The sequence below is a fragment of the Chamaea fasciata genome, unplaced genomic scaffold, assembly GCF_029207755.1.
Source record: "Chamaea fasciata isolate MVZ Bird 193981 ecotype frontalis unplaced genomic scaffold, bChaFas1.0.hap1 SCAF_22, whole genome shotgun sequence".
Classification (NCBI taxonomy): Eukaryota; Metazoa; Chordata; class Aves; order Passeriformes; family Sylviidae; genus Chamaea; species Chamaea fasciata.
In genome coordinates, this window is record NW_027094107.1 from 382,712 (window position 1) to 394,249 (window position 11,538).

Genomic DNA, 11,538 nt, shown 5'->3' on the forward strand with positions numbered 1-11,538 from the left:
GGACCCTCAGTGCGACATCGCCGTGCGGATGGGGGACCCTCAGTGTGACATCCCTGTGCGGGAGGGGACCCTCAGTGTGACATCCCCGTGCGGGAGGGGACCCTCAGTGCGACATCCCTGTGCGGGAGGGGACCCTCAGTGCGACATCCCTGTGCGGGAGGGGACCCTCAGTGCGACATCCCCGTGCGGGAGGGGACCCTCAGTGTGACATCCCCGTGCGGGAGGGGACCCTCAGTGCGACATCCCTGTGCGGGAGGGGACCCTCAGTGCGACATCCCCGTGCGGGAGGGGACCCTCAGTGTGACATCCCCGTGCGGGAGGGGACCCTCAGTGCGACATCCCCGTGCGGGAGGGGACCCTCAGTGCGACATCCCTGTGCGGGAGGGGACCCTCAGTGCGACATCCCCGTGCGCGAGGGGACCCTCAGTGCGACATCGCCGTGCGGATGGGGGACCCTCAGTGCGACATCCCTGTGCGGGAGGGGACCCTCAGTGTGACATCGCCGTGCGGGAGGAGACCCTCAGTGCGACATCGCCGTGCGGGAGGGGACCCTCAGTGTGACATCGCCGTGCGGGAGGAGACCCTCAGTGCGACATCGCCGTGCGGGACCCTCAGTGCGACATCCCCGTGCGGGACCCTCAGTGCGACATCCCCGTGCGGATTGGGGACCCTCAGTGCGACATCCCCGTGCGGGAGGGGACCCTCAGTGCGACATCCCTGTGCGGATTGGGGACCCTCAGTGCGACATCCCCGTGCGGGAGGGGACACTCAGTGCGACATCCCCGTGCGGGACCCTCAGTGCGACATCCCCGTGCGGATGGGGGACCCTTAGTGTGACATCCCCGTGCGGGAGGAGACCCTCAGTGCGACATCCCTGTGCGGATGGGGGACCCTCAGTGTGACATCCCTGTGCGGGACCCTCAGTGCGACATCCCCGTGCGGGAGGGGACCCTCAGTGCGACATCCCTGTGCGGATTGGGGACCCTCAGTGCGACATCCCCGTGCGGATGGGGGACCCTCAGTGTGACATCCCCGTGCGGGACCCTCAGTGTGACATCCCCGTGCGAGACCCTCAGTGTGACATCCCTGTGCGGGACCCTCAGTGCGACATCCCTGTGCGGATGGGGGACCCTCAGTGTGACATCCCCGTGCGGATTGGGGACCCTTAGTGTGAAGAGACTCACTCAGTGCGGGACCCTCCTTGCGGGCGGGTGGGACCCTGCGTGCGGGACCCTCTGTGCGGGCTCGCAGCCCGCCGGCGCGGACAGCCAAGCCTTTGGCGACAGCCCCACGAGTGTTTCCCGATGTCCCTTCCTCCGCCCGCCGCTCCACAGCTGCTCCCCGGCCCGCAGAGCCAGCGCGGTGGGCTCTGCTCCACCTGTGCCCCACCCCGGCCCCGCACAGGGCAGCTCCTGCCGCGGGTGGGGAGCTGCTGGCAGTGAGGGAGGTCTGCCTTCCTCCCGGGGATGGGGAGAAAAAACCCCACCGAGCTCCCTCCCTCCCTCCTCCAGTTTTAATCCGAGATAATAATGCACTCGGGAAATTTTAAGCCTTCAGACAAATGACCCCAGGGGATGGCTTTGTGAATTCAGAGCAGATCCCGCTTGTTTCCTCAAGGCGGCCAGCCAGGAAATCATGGATTGATGAACCGCTTGACGGGCCTGCTAATGAAATTAGCAGCAGCTCCGTGATTTTTTTTCTCAGTGAGCAGGACAGGCAGATGTTGGAGGGAAGCACACAATGGCACAGCTGCACTTGCAGGCTGCCTCAATTCCCGGCAGAGCGGACACGGGGCTCAGCAGATCCAGCTTTGGCTGCTGCCCATTTTACAGGTGGTTTCCCTAAGGCTGTCCTGGAGATGGGGAGCGGAGAGCTGCCAAAGGCATCCAGGAGGAAAACCCCTGTCAGGGTCTGCTCAGTGCCCTGCAGAGATGTGCCCATGTGCCACACTGCACTGAGCTGCCTTGTCCATGTGTTATTAAAAATTTCCTTCTTTTAGCTCTCTCCAAAGATAGCTCCTGTTGTTCAGGGGGTTTTCTCAGCTGTGTGTTGTGGACGGGAGGCATCAAATATGGAGCAAATCCATTGACTTTGGGAGAGGTCATGCCAGGGGGAAACCTGTACTTCACTAGGCAGCCCCCCATCAGAGCAGAGAAGCCCCCTGACATCTGCAGCAGATGTTTTCTGCTCTCAAAGATGCATCTCCAGACCTGGCTTGGCTGTAATAGAGCTGCAGGAAAAGGCCTGGGATGCTCAGGTGAGTCAGCCATGACTGCACTGTGCCATTCTGGGTTTCCCTCCCCTGTGAGCACCGCTTCCAGGAATGAAATGATCATCACTGCATGATACCCAGAAAAAGCTCTCATCGACCTCTGGGAAGTGCAAGTACCCATTTCACAGCTGGGGAAAATGGAGAGAGCCTGCCAGGACACAGCAGTGATAACTGCTGCCTCCCAGCTGCCTGCTTTTTGTTTTTCTTAAGGGTTTCGTGAAGAGGCCATTTTGGTGGTAGCGAGTGAACCCCAAAATAACCTTTGCTGAGGCTGTGGCCAGCAGGGCTGCAGCCCAGGAGACCATCTGGCTTTGCCCATTCTCCAGAGCTAAGTTAGGTCAGCAAGATGAAAACAAGGTTTGTGTGAGTTTGGACCAGTGGATTTAGGGCCTGGCTCTGAGCCCAGGGTCTGGCATGAAGCCTGAAGCACAGCAGGCTCCACCTGGTGGGAAGGTCTGAGTGCCAGGGGAATGGTGGGAAGTGCAGGGGCAAGCTCCAGTCTTGCTCTGTTGTCCTGACCACACTGTGTCTCTCCTACGGGCAGGCTGGACCAAAACCTCTTGAAAATCAGGAAAGTTTGGAGGCAACTCCAAACCCTCCAGCTCAAGCCTCTTTTAGAGCTCCCTAGACAGCTTTTCTTCCTCCAGCCCCTGCCTCCTCTGCACCCAGGGGAGCCAGGACTGCTGCTGCTGCTGGTGCTGCTGTCCCAGGAGTGAGGCACTGAATGCAGAGGGCTGCTGCAAGCGAGATTCCGCCCGTTCTCAAGGGGCTGGCATGTGGAGGTGGTGTAGAAGGTCACCAGCCTCCCATGAAGCTCTTTCCTGGAGGGGGAAATATCTTGCTCAGGCTCTTGTGGGTTCAGGAGCTCTGAAATCAAAGCCCTGCCTGCTTCTCCTGCAGGCAGGAGTGGGGTTCCAAAGGAAAGGCTCTGCACTCAGTTTGCACTCATGGTCCACAGCTGGATGTGCCACGTCCTGGGGCTGCTCTTGGGAAATGGCTGGAGAGGGCAGGAGCCACTGCCAGAGCCCTGCTGAGCAATCTGTGTTTTCTCTGCAGCCCCTGGTGAGTATCAGAGGACCTTTCTGAGGTGTGGTTGCCCCTTTGGGGGGCCAGCTTGGTGCTGAGTGCCCAGTATGTCCCAGTTTTGTCCTGTGCAGCCAAAGCCCTCCATCACCCCATCTCCACACGGGGTCCCAGTGTGGTGTGGGGACTGTCACCACTCCCAGGAGCACAACTCCCGGCCAGGAGCAGCAGAACCACAGTGGAGGAAAGCTGCACCCCTTTTGTGGGTGGCAGGAGGCTGCAGGTCCAGGCCAGCCTGTCCATGCTCACCGCTGACCCTCTCCCCTCCTTCTCTCCTGTTCGAAATACCAGGATGCTGCCTCCTTCTTGGGTAAACAAGCACAAGTACCTGTTCCTTCCTGAATCCAAGCGTGTGTTGCCATGACAGCAGCTCAGGGCGATGGGTGAGCAGGAGGTGAAGCCACATCTCAACCACCTCCCGTGGAGGGATGGAATGGAAGATCCTGGGGTGCCTTCCCAACAGCCCTCCTCCCCCTGGCCCACCAGTCTGGGGCTTCTGAAAGTGAAGGCTCCCTTGCCCCATCATGGGGCTCTCCCTGGTGCTCTCCTCAGCCCAGCCCTGTCTGTTCCTAAACGTTGCCTTTTGGTCTTGGCCACATGTCACATTACATCTTCTCGATTGGAGAGCGGAGGGGAGATACAGGAGAGGATTTAGGTTTATCCTCCGTGGAGCCAGATAAAGTCTGTCACAAAGAGTGAATCCCTCTGCCCGCTTGCCTGGATGGATTACCTGCAGCTGTAGCAGGATCTTTGATCTCCTCCAGCTCTGTGATCCCCAGGTGTGGTGTGGGATGGGGACAGGGGTGCTGTGAAGTGGCCACTGGCCCTCCCTGTGTCTACCTGTGCCCTGGGAAGAACTGCCTGGGTGCTTGGCAAGGCAGGATGGTCTGCAGTGGCTCGGGGGGAACACAGGAGAGGAGGCAGAGCAGGTGCCCGAGCTGTGCCTGCAGTCCCCACAGAGCTCACTGATAACACCACAGGCAGAGGATGGAGACCCCCCCAGGGTCCATGCCCACAATGTGGGTGCAAACCTCGCTGAGGAGGCTGCCAGGGCAGTTTTAAAAAGGAGAAGATTCTTTGTTACTTCTCTGAGAAGCTTTTGGAGCACGTTCAGAGCAGAAGTCCTTTCTTGCAGGTTCCTCTTTGCTTCTGAGTCCTCGGATGGGGATGATGCGCCTGGGGACTCTGCTCCCTTTGGACTCCAGGCCATGCTTGCTGTGTGAGGTGAGGACAGGGAGCAAGCTTTCAGTCAGTTTCTGGCTCCTTTATGATCCCATGAGGACAGCTATGCTGTCCAGAGGGATCACAACACAGAGGGATTGGGAGATGATGGGATGGGTAATGAGGAGCAAGAAGAGAGTGACAGTTTCTTACCTCACGAGTGGCTGTGGATGCTCCTGAGCCTGCTCCCAGCTCTCTCTGGCACAGCACTGTCTGGATGCTCCTCACTTGGCTCATCTCTTGAGATGCAAAGCTTTTACCCTTGTGGGAAGTGAGGATTCAGCAGCCACCTCCCCCTCCAGACAGACCCACACTGGCCAGGCTTAGGCACCTCCAGCTCCTGTCTTGTCATGAGCATCTTCCACTTCATAGAATTATAGAATGGCCTGGGTTGACTTAAAGATTATCTGGTTCTAACCCTGCTGTTGCATACAGGGACACCTTCCCTCAGACCAGGCTGCTCAGAGCTCCACCAGCCTGGATATGAGCACTTCCAGGGATGGGGCATCCACGACTTCTCTGGTGCCAGCGCCTCACCACCCCCACAGGAAAAAAATTCTTGTTAATAGCTAATCTAAACCTACTCTCTGTTTGGATCCATTCCCATCAACTGCCTGCCAAGGGACACCTGAGACGCTGCTGATGGCCCCCACCTTTCCCACTCCCCTTCCCATGTGAGGGTCAGACACAGATTTTGATTTTAAAGCCATCTTTGAGCGATGGTTTGCAGAGCAGGTGAGCTGGAAGTTGTCTGGATTTTCTGGCCCCAGGCACCCCGCGAGTCCTGCACGTACCTGAGCCACGAAGACAAACATCTCCTGATGTGAAGGTCAGAGGGCTCTGCAAGCGCTGACCTTTGAGAGCCTCACTGCAGAAACATGTCCTGGCTGTGTTTGCCCCCCATTTCTGGGTGGTTGTCTGCCTGCTGTCAGCCAGCCTTAAAAATACGTGGGGCACGTCAAACGAGGGTTCACATGGAGCTGAGGGAATGGGAATCTTGGAGATTTCTCTGGTAAAGAACAGACTCAGAAAAAAAAAAGTCCCAGTAAAGAAAAGTCTTAAGGGTGGTGCCTTGTAGGAGAGGGTTGTCAGAGCAGAGGAGTCTTCTCCATGAGGGAAATCACAGGGAGCAAGGACACCCTTGACTGCAGCAGTGCAGTCTCACTGTCCCCTGTTCTCTTCCTCCCTCCTTCCCTGCCCTGGCTTGGTGCGGGTAGTTTTGAATGCCACATGAATCGATACTTTTAATTAACTGCCATTCCTCATTTCTGCGTTATTGCTTGGACAAGCAAATTAAAAGTGAGCATGCTGTGGTGAGCTGTACCTTGGGTGGGCTGTGGGCACAGGCTGATTCTTGCCCCTGAAAGCCCTGAGATGCTGCCAGTCACCGGGACAGGGGTCAGGGGAGTTGCAAGGGAGAGCATACAGAGGAGATGGAGAAATGCCTGGCTTATTTGGGCTGCTGGGGGGAGCTGGATGAAGCCTCTCCTTGAGATGAGGAACCTGGAACTAACCAGCTCTGTGGTGCTTGGCCAATCTCCTCTGTATCTTCACGGTGGGGAAACCCTCTGGACTGAGAAGGTAAAGCTGCCATGGGCACACACAGGGGCTTGGCCAGGGCTGAGCAGCCCCACACTGGAGCAGAATTCAGGGGGCCGCCAGGCCTGTGCCAGTCTTCGGGATGATGCCTGTCACATCTGTCCCCAGAAGCAGCCTGGGGAAGGCTGCAGGAGGTGAAGCAGACAGGGATGGACCCTGCACCAGCTTTGTGTGGGGCTGAGCTTTTCCTTGCAGTCACATTTCCTGAACTCATACCCCTGGGATGCAGAGATGTGTTAGCCCAGCTGGGGGATGTTACCTGCCAAAAGCCAAAAAACACAGCCTTATACCAGCCTCAAAATTTGTTGCTTGTCTAATTAAAAGTTTTAACAATATAACCAAAAATGCAACAAGCAGTTGTTGTTATTTTTAGTCGAGTTAAAATGCTACTAATAATGACAGCCTATTGACTGTGCAATCAAGACCTACCAAATGCCATCAGCAGTGCTGCAGTCAGGGCTGCTGTGCATGTCAGAGCCAGGATTTTCCCTGCGCCCCTGGCACTGGGCTCCCCCAGGGCCTGTGGGGTTCAGAGGGGACAAGAAGCTATCACTCTTCTCAGCTCTTTGCCAGGAGCACTCTGCCATTCACCATGGGGGTTTCTTCTCCCTCTTGGAATCCCCTTGGGACAGGATTTATACATTTTCCTATGGGCTTTATGCTCATCTCACTCTTCACTGGTCTACAAGCTCATGTGGCATCTGACTTGCCTAAATCTGTTCCCTTGCACATCCATGGGACAGCTCCTGTCCCATGCTCCTGTTACCCCTGGGGGGAACTCTGCTCAGCTCATGAGCTTGCATTGCCATCCCTGAGATGTGGGGGATCCCACATCATCTCTGCCCACATCTTCCAGACTCAGGCTAGTAGTGCTGCCTTTGCAGCTTATTCTGGGGTCTTCGGGGGTTCACCCTACCTCAGCTTTTATATCATTTGTTTATATCATGATTCTGAACAACTTTATGGTGCTGAACTCCACAGTGAGACCACTGGGGGTCTCTGGTCCCCGGGTCTGTGTTGCTGTCCTGAGCTGTCCCAAAGCCACTCTTCAAACCTCCAGTGAAATAAATCTGGGCTGCTGCGAGTCCGGGTATGGCTCGTGCCTGCCTTCCAGCACCTCAGCAAAAGGAGTGTAAATGATTACCCTGAATGCTGTGTGCTGACACAACTCCTCTTGGAGCTGGTGCTGCCACCTGCACGGGTTTTGGTCACCCAGCTGCAGTCCCTGCTCGGGTGCTGCCCTCCAGAAGAGCTGCCAGGAGCTGAACAAGTTCCTTGTGGAGTTTCCTCACCAATTTCAGGGCTGGAGGAGGACCCCACCCACCGCGGCCAGGGTCTCCTGCCAGCTCTGCAGCCAGCAGGTGACACAGCAGAGACATGTCCTGCTCCAGACAAGGCTTTGTCACCTCCTGTTGCATTCCCCTGAGACACAGAGAGTCTGACTCCTCCTCAGGCTGCTGTGATCCCTGTGTATCTCACCTTTATCTGGATGCTCCTAAATTTGGGGCAGTTCTGTAGCCTCTTCCCTAAAGTCTGCCTTGAGCTTTCCTACTGCAGCCACCTGCATTTCCCTGGCTGTAACGTGGATTGTAAAACCTCCTGTGCCAAGCCCTGCCTCGTGCTGGTGCTCTCTGGTCTCTGACAGTGTGCTAGCCTTGAAGGGAAAACTCCATTAGGGGAATTAAAAACGTTGGATGTAAAGCCTTGAATGTAGCTGGGAGGCAAAATGTGGCCTGACAGATCCTCTGGCTTGTCAGAGCCTCTGACTGATGGGCGCCAGTGGGCTGCTGTCTGTGAGAATGACCTTTAGGGAAAGACAAATTGAGACAAAATGTCTCATGAAAAGAAAAAAAAAAACAACCAAAGCAGCAGTTTATGGAAATCTTTCTACTGCAAAGCAATGGCAAAGGTTCCCTGTAAGCTGGCCTTGGCTTGATTGCTTTCTGTCAGACACAGAGAGCTTGTGCTCCCAGGGAGAGCTCAGACTGACAGACCTGTTTGCATGGAGGCTGTTGTTCCTTTTCCCTTCTCCAGCCTCAGTCTGGCACCAGGAGGATGGTGAGGCTCTGCTGCTGGCAGACCTCAGGCTGAGATGTTTCCTGCCTGCTCACCACCACAGGTCGTGTTGTCTCCTGAGCCCAGAAAATTTCTCAGCTGCCACCTCCAAACCCATCTCTGGCCTGGAGCACTCCAGTGAGCCCCCAGCTGCTGATGGAGTTCTCTGCTCTGACCCACTGGATCCTCTGGCTCCAGCTCAGGATGTTCTGCTCTGCTTTCTGCCAGGGCAGCTCCTGACTTTGCTGTGCAGCAAATGAGTTGTATTGATGCTGCAAACGTTCCCTGTCAATTCAGAGGAATTACCAGATGAATATTTGATACTAATTAAGGCTGAGTAACTTCCCTTCCCTTCCCTTCCCTTCCCTTCCCTTCCCTTCCCTTCCCTTCCCTTCCCTTCCCTTCCCTTCCCTTCCCTTCCCTTCCCTTCCCTTCCCTTCCCTTCCCTTCCCTTCCCTTCCCTTCCCTTCCCTTCCCTTCCCTTCCCTTCCCTTCCCTTCCCTTCCCTTCCCTTCCCTTCCCTTCCCTTCCCTTCCCTTCCCTTCCCTTCCCTTCCCCATCCTGTCCCCCAGGACTGTCCCCATGTGTCCTGGTGGTCACAAACCAGCTGTGTCCCCTCTTGGAGCAGCTTTTCAGCCAAACAAGAGAAATCCCCGCAGCCACAACGTGCTGGAGGGGAAGGTGTCCGTGCCTCCTTCCTCTGTTCCTATTCTCATCCTATTTCTCTGTTATAAAGCCACGGATTTCTGTGCTCCTGGTTCTGCCCAGGTGAGGTCGGAGGTTGTTTCAGCTGCTGCAGCAGTTGGGTCAGACAAGAGTTGGCACTTTTGGGGTGTCCTGGCAGGATTTCCCCACCCTGTGGGAGCTGCACTTGCACAGGGAAGCTGGAGGTGACTTATGACCACACTTACCACAGCCTGAGCTGGGACAGCAGGAGAGGGAAGAGCTGCTGGGGCCAGTTCACGGAAGGTGAGATGTGTCTGGGAAAGGGAGACTCGTGTCCTGAGGCTGTGGGCTTCTTCCACTCCAGCACATGGCAACTCTGGGGGTGCCAACAGGCTTAGGATGGGAAAAGTGCAGTGAGGAGCTGTGTGCTGGCTGCTGATGGAGGAGCAGAGTCTGTACACAGGCAGGATCTGCCTCCTCTCACCTGGGCTGCTGCTGGAGCCGGGACAAGGAGACATGAAAAGAGGGGTCGGGTGAGGGCTGAGCATCCCTGCAGGACAGGGACTGAGCCCAGGCACCATTCCCCATCCTGGCCTCAGGTTTCTGTGCCTGGGAGGCAGCGAGAGCACCAAGCAGGGCTGTGGGGAAACTCCTGCTTGGGAGGTGCCAGCATGCACCTTCAAATGCCACCAGCTTGCACAGGGCATGGGAGTAATTTGAGCTATTGGTTTTGAAGCTCTGGACTGTGGTTTTACGTGGAGTACCCAGAGCCAGAGCATCCCATCCCTTTTTCCCTTTTTTTTCCCAAGAACCCAACAGGATTCTCAAACAAGGATGTGCCCTTGCAGCCTCCCTGTTATTGTCCTTTTTCTGTAAAAACAATTTCCATTTGAATCGCTGGGACTACAATGTGGAGACAGTTTTTACAGGGGGCATGAATCTTCCTCAGTCTCTGTCTGCCATGAATGGCTGTTTCCTCATCTCTCTCTTTTGTGCCTTTGTCAGAAGGACAAAAATTGGTTTTTGCATCAGTGTCTTTGCGTGTTGCTTGCCCAGGCAGGGGCAGTGTGGTGGTTCAGGCAGGGAAATGGAGAGAGCACCTTTCCTGCCCCTCAGCTGCGTTGGGCCATGGGGTTCAGCCCCGAGATTTCTCCTGCTCAAGGATTTGTGACTCGGGACGCATCTGCAGTGCTGTGCCCTCAGGGATAACACCCTGCAGGACAGTCTTCAGTGCAAACCCCAAAGCTTTTGTAGAAATGATTGTCCTGAGCTGGATCTGCTCCCTCTGAGAGGGGGGTCAGGTTTGGTACTTCCCTTGGCCATATTTTCATGGAGCTGCATGTTCCCCCTCAGCCTTTATCGCTGCTCCACCTGGTACTCTTGGTGAGTTCAGGATCTGGGGATTCCCTGGGATTTTCTGAGCCCTCAGTCTCATTCAGGAAGGTCTCTCAGGTGGCTTTCCAGGTGGTTCCACACTCTGTGTGTCCCTGCTTAGCTCTGCCTGGTGTTTTATAGCTCCAAACCATCCTTAGGGAAGCTGGGTTTCCCTTTGTGAGGGTCTCAGCCCTGCCAAGCCCTGGGGAGGGTGTCTGGACAGTCTGGGCATCCATCAGGTCAAACCCTCTGAAAAGAGGCTGTCTGCTGAGTAGGGAGGGACTTTATTTCCCTGCTCTGAGACAGAGAATCCTTCTCCTCCACCTTGTTCTGCTTGCCACAGCATGGCACACATTAAGGATAATGAGTTAACCAGCCAGGGTAAGTGGTAGGGCTTTGTTCTTGGCCTCTCTTTCCCCCAGCTCACCTTTGGAGACATGAAAGGTGAAAACAAAACCGGAGCAGCTCCGAGGGCACACCTTCATCCTCCCCCTTTTCTCAGTCTTTATTTTCCCTCCATTCATCTGCCTTTCCTTGTTCCTTGCTGTGCCGTGATCCCGGAGCACGGAGGGGCTGCCCTTATCTCCGAGGGTAGGGCTGGTGTTTGGGATTCAGAGGCAGCTTCAGGACAGAGTTCTGACTAATCTCCTCAGATAAGGTGTGTCACAGCAGGAGCTGCAGGGCAGGAGCTCTGACACCGCGGCTCCCGTGCCTGGTTTATATTTAACTCCCTCCCAGGAGCGGGCCAGGGGATGTTCCAGCCCTGCCAAAGGGGGTTGATTCCGGACAGAAAGCAGCTCTGTTCTGCCAGGCTGCTCATCTCCCAGCAGCTCCCTGCCTCACGTCCCTCCTCACCAGGGAAAGGGGAAAATGTGGGGAAAAAAAAAAAAAAAGAAAAAAAAAAAAAAAAAAAGAAGAGGGCTGAAAATGAGCTGCACATTGTAAACCAGGAGAGGTGTCCTGCAGTAAATCGAGTGACGGGCGGGAACGAGCACAAAAGAATGAGATGGATAGATAGGAATGAGGGATCAATAATCTGAGCCTAAAGATAGCAAGAGAGATGCACTGAGGGCTGTTGACAGAGAAATAGATGTTGGAGCCAGAGAGAGCCTCGAATAAGAGAAACAGCAAGTGGGAGAAGGGTCATTGTGAGAGCATTTCACTGCTGGGCCAGGATTAGCTCACACAAGAAGTTTTAATGCTCCTTTTTTTCCCCTCTCCTTGTTTTAAACCCCCTGAGTGGTGGGATGGGAGCAGCTCCCCTCCAG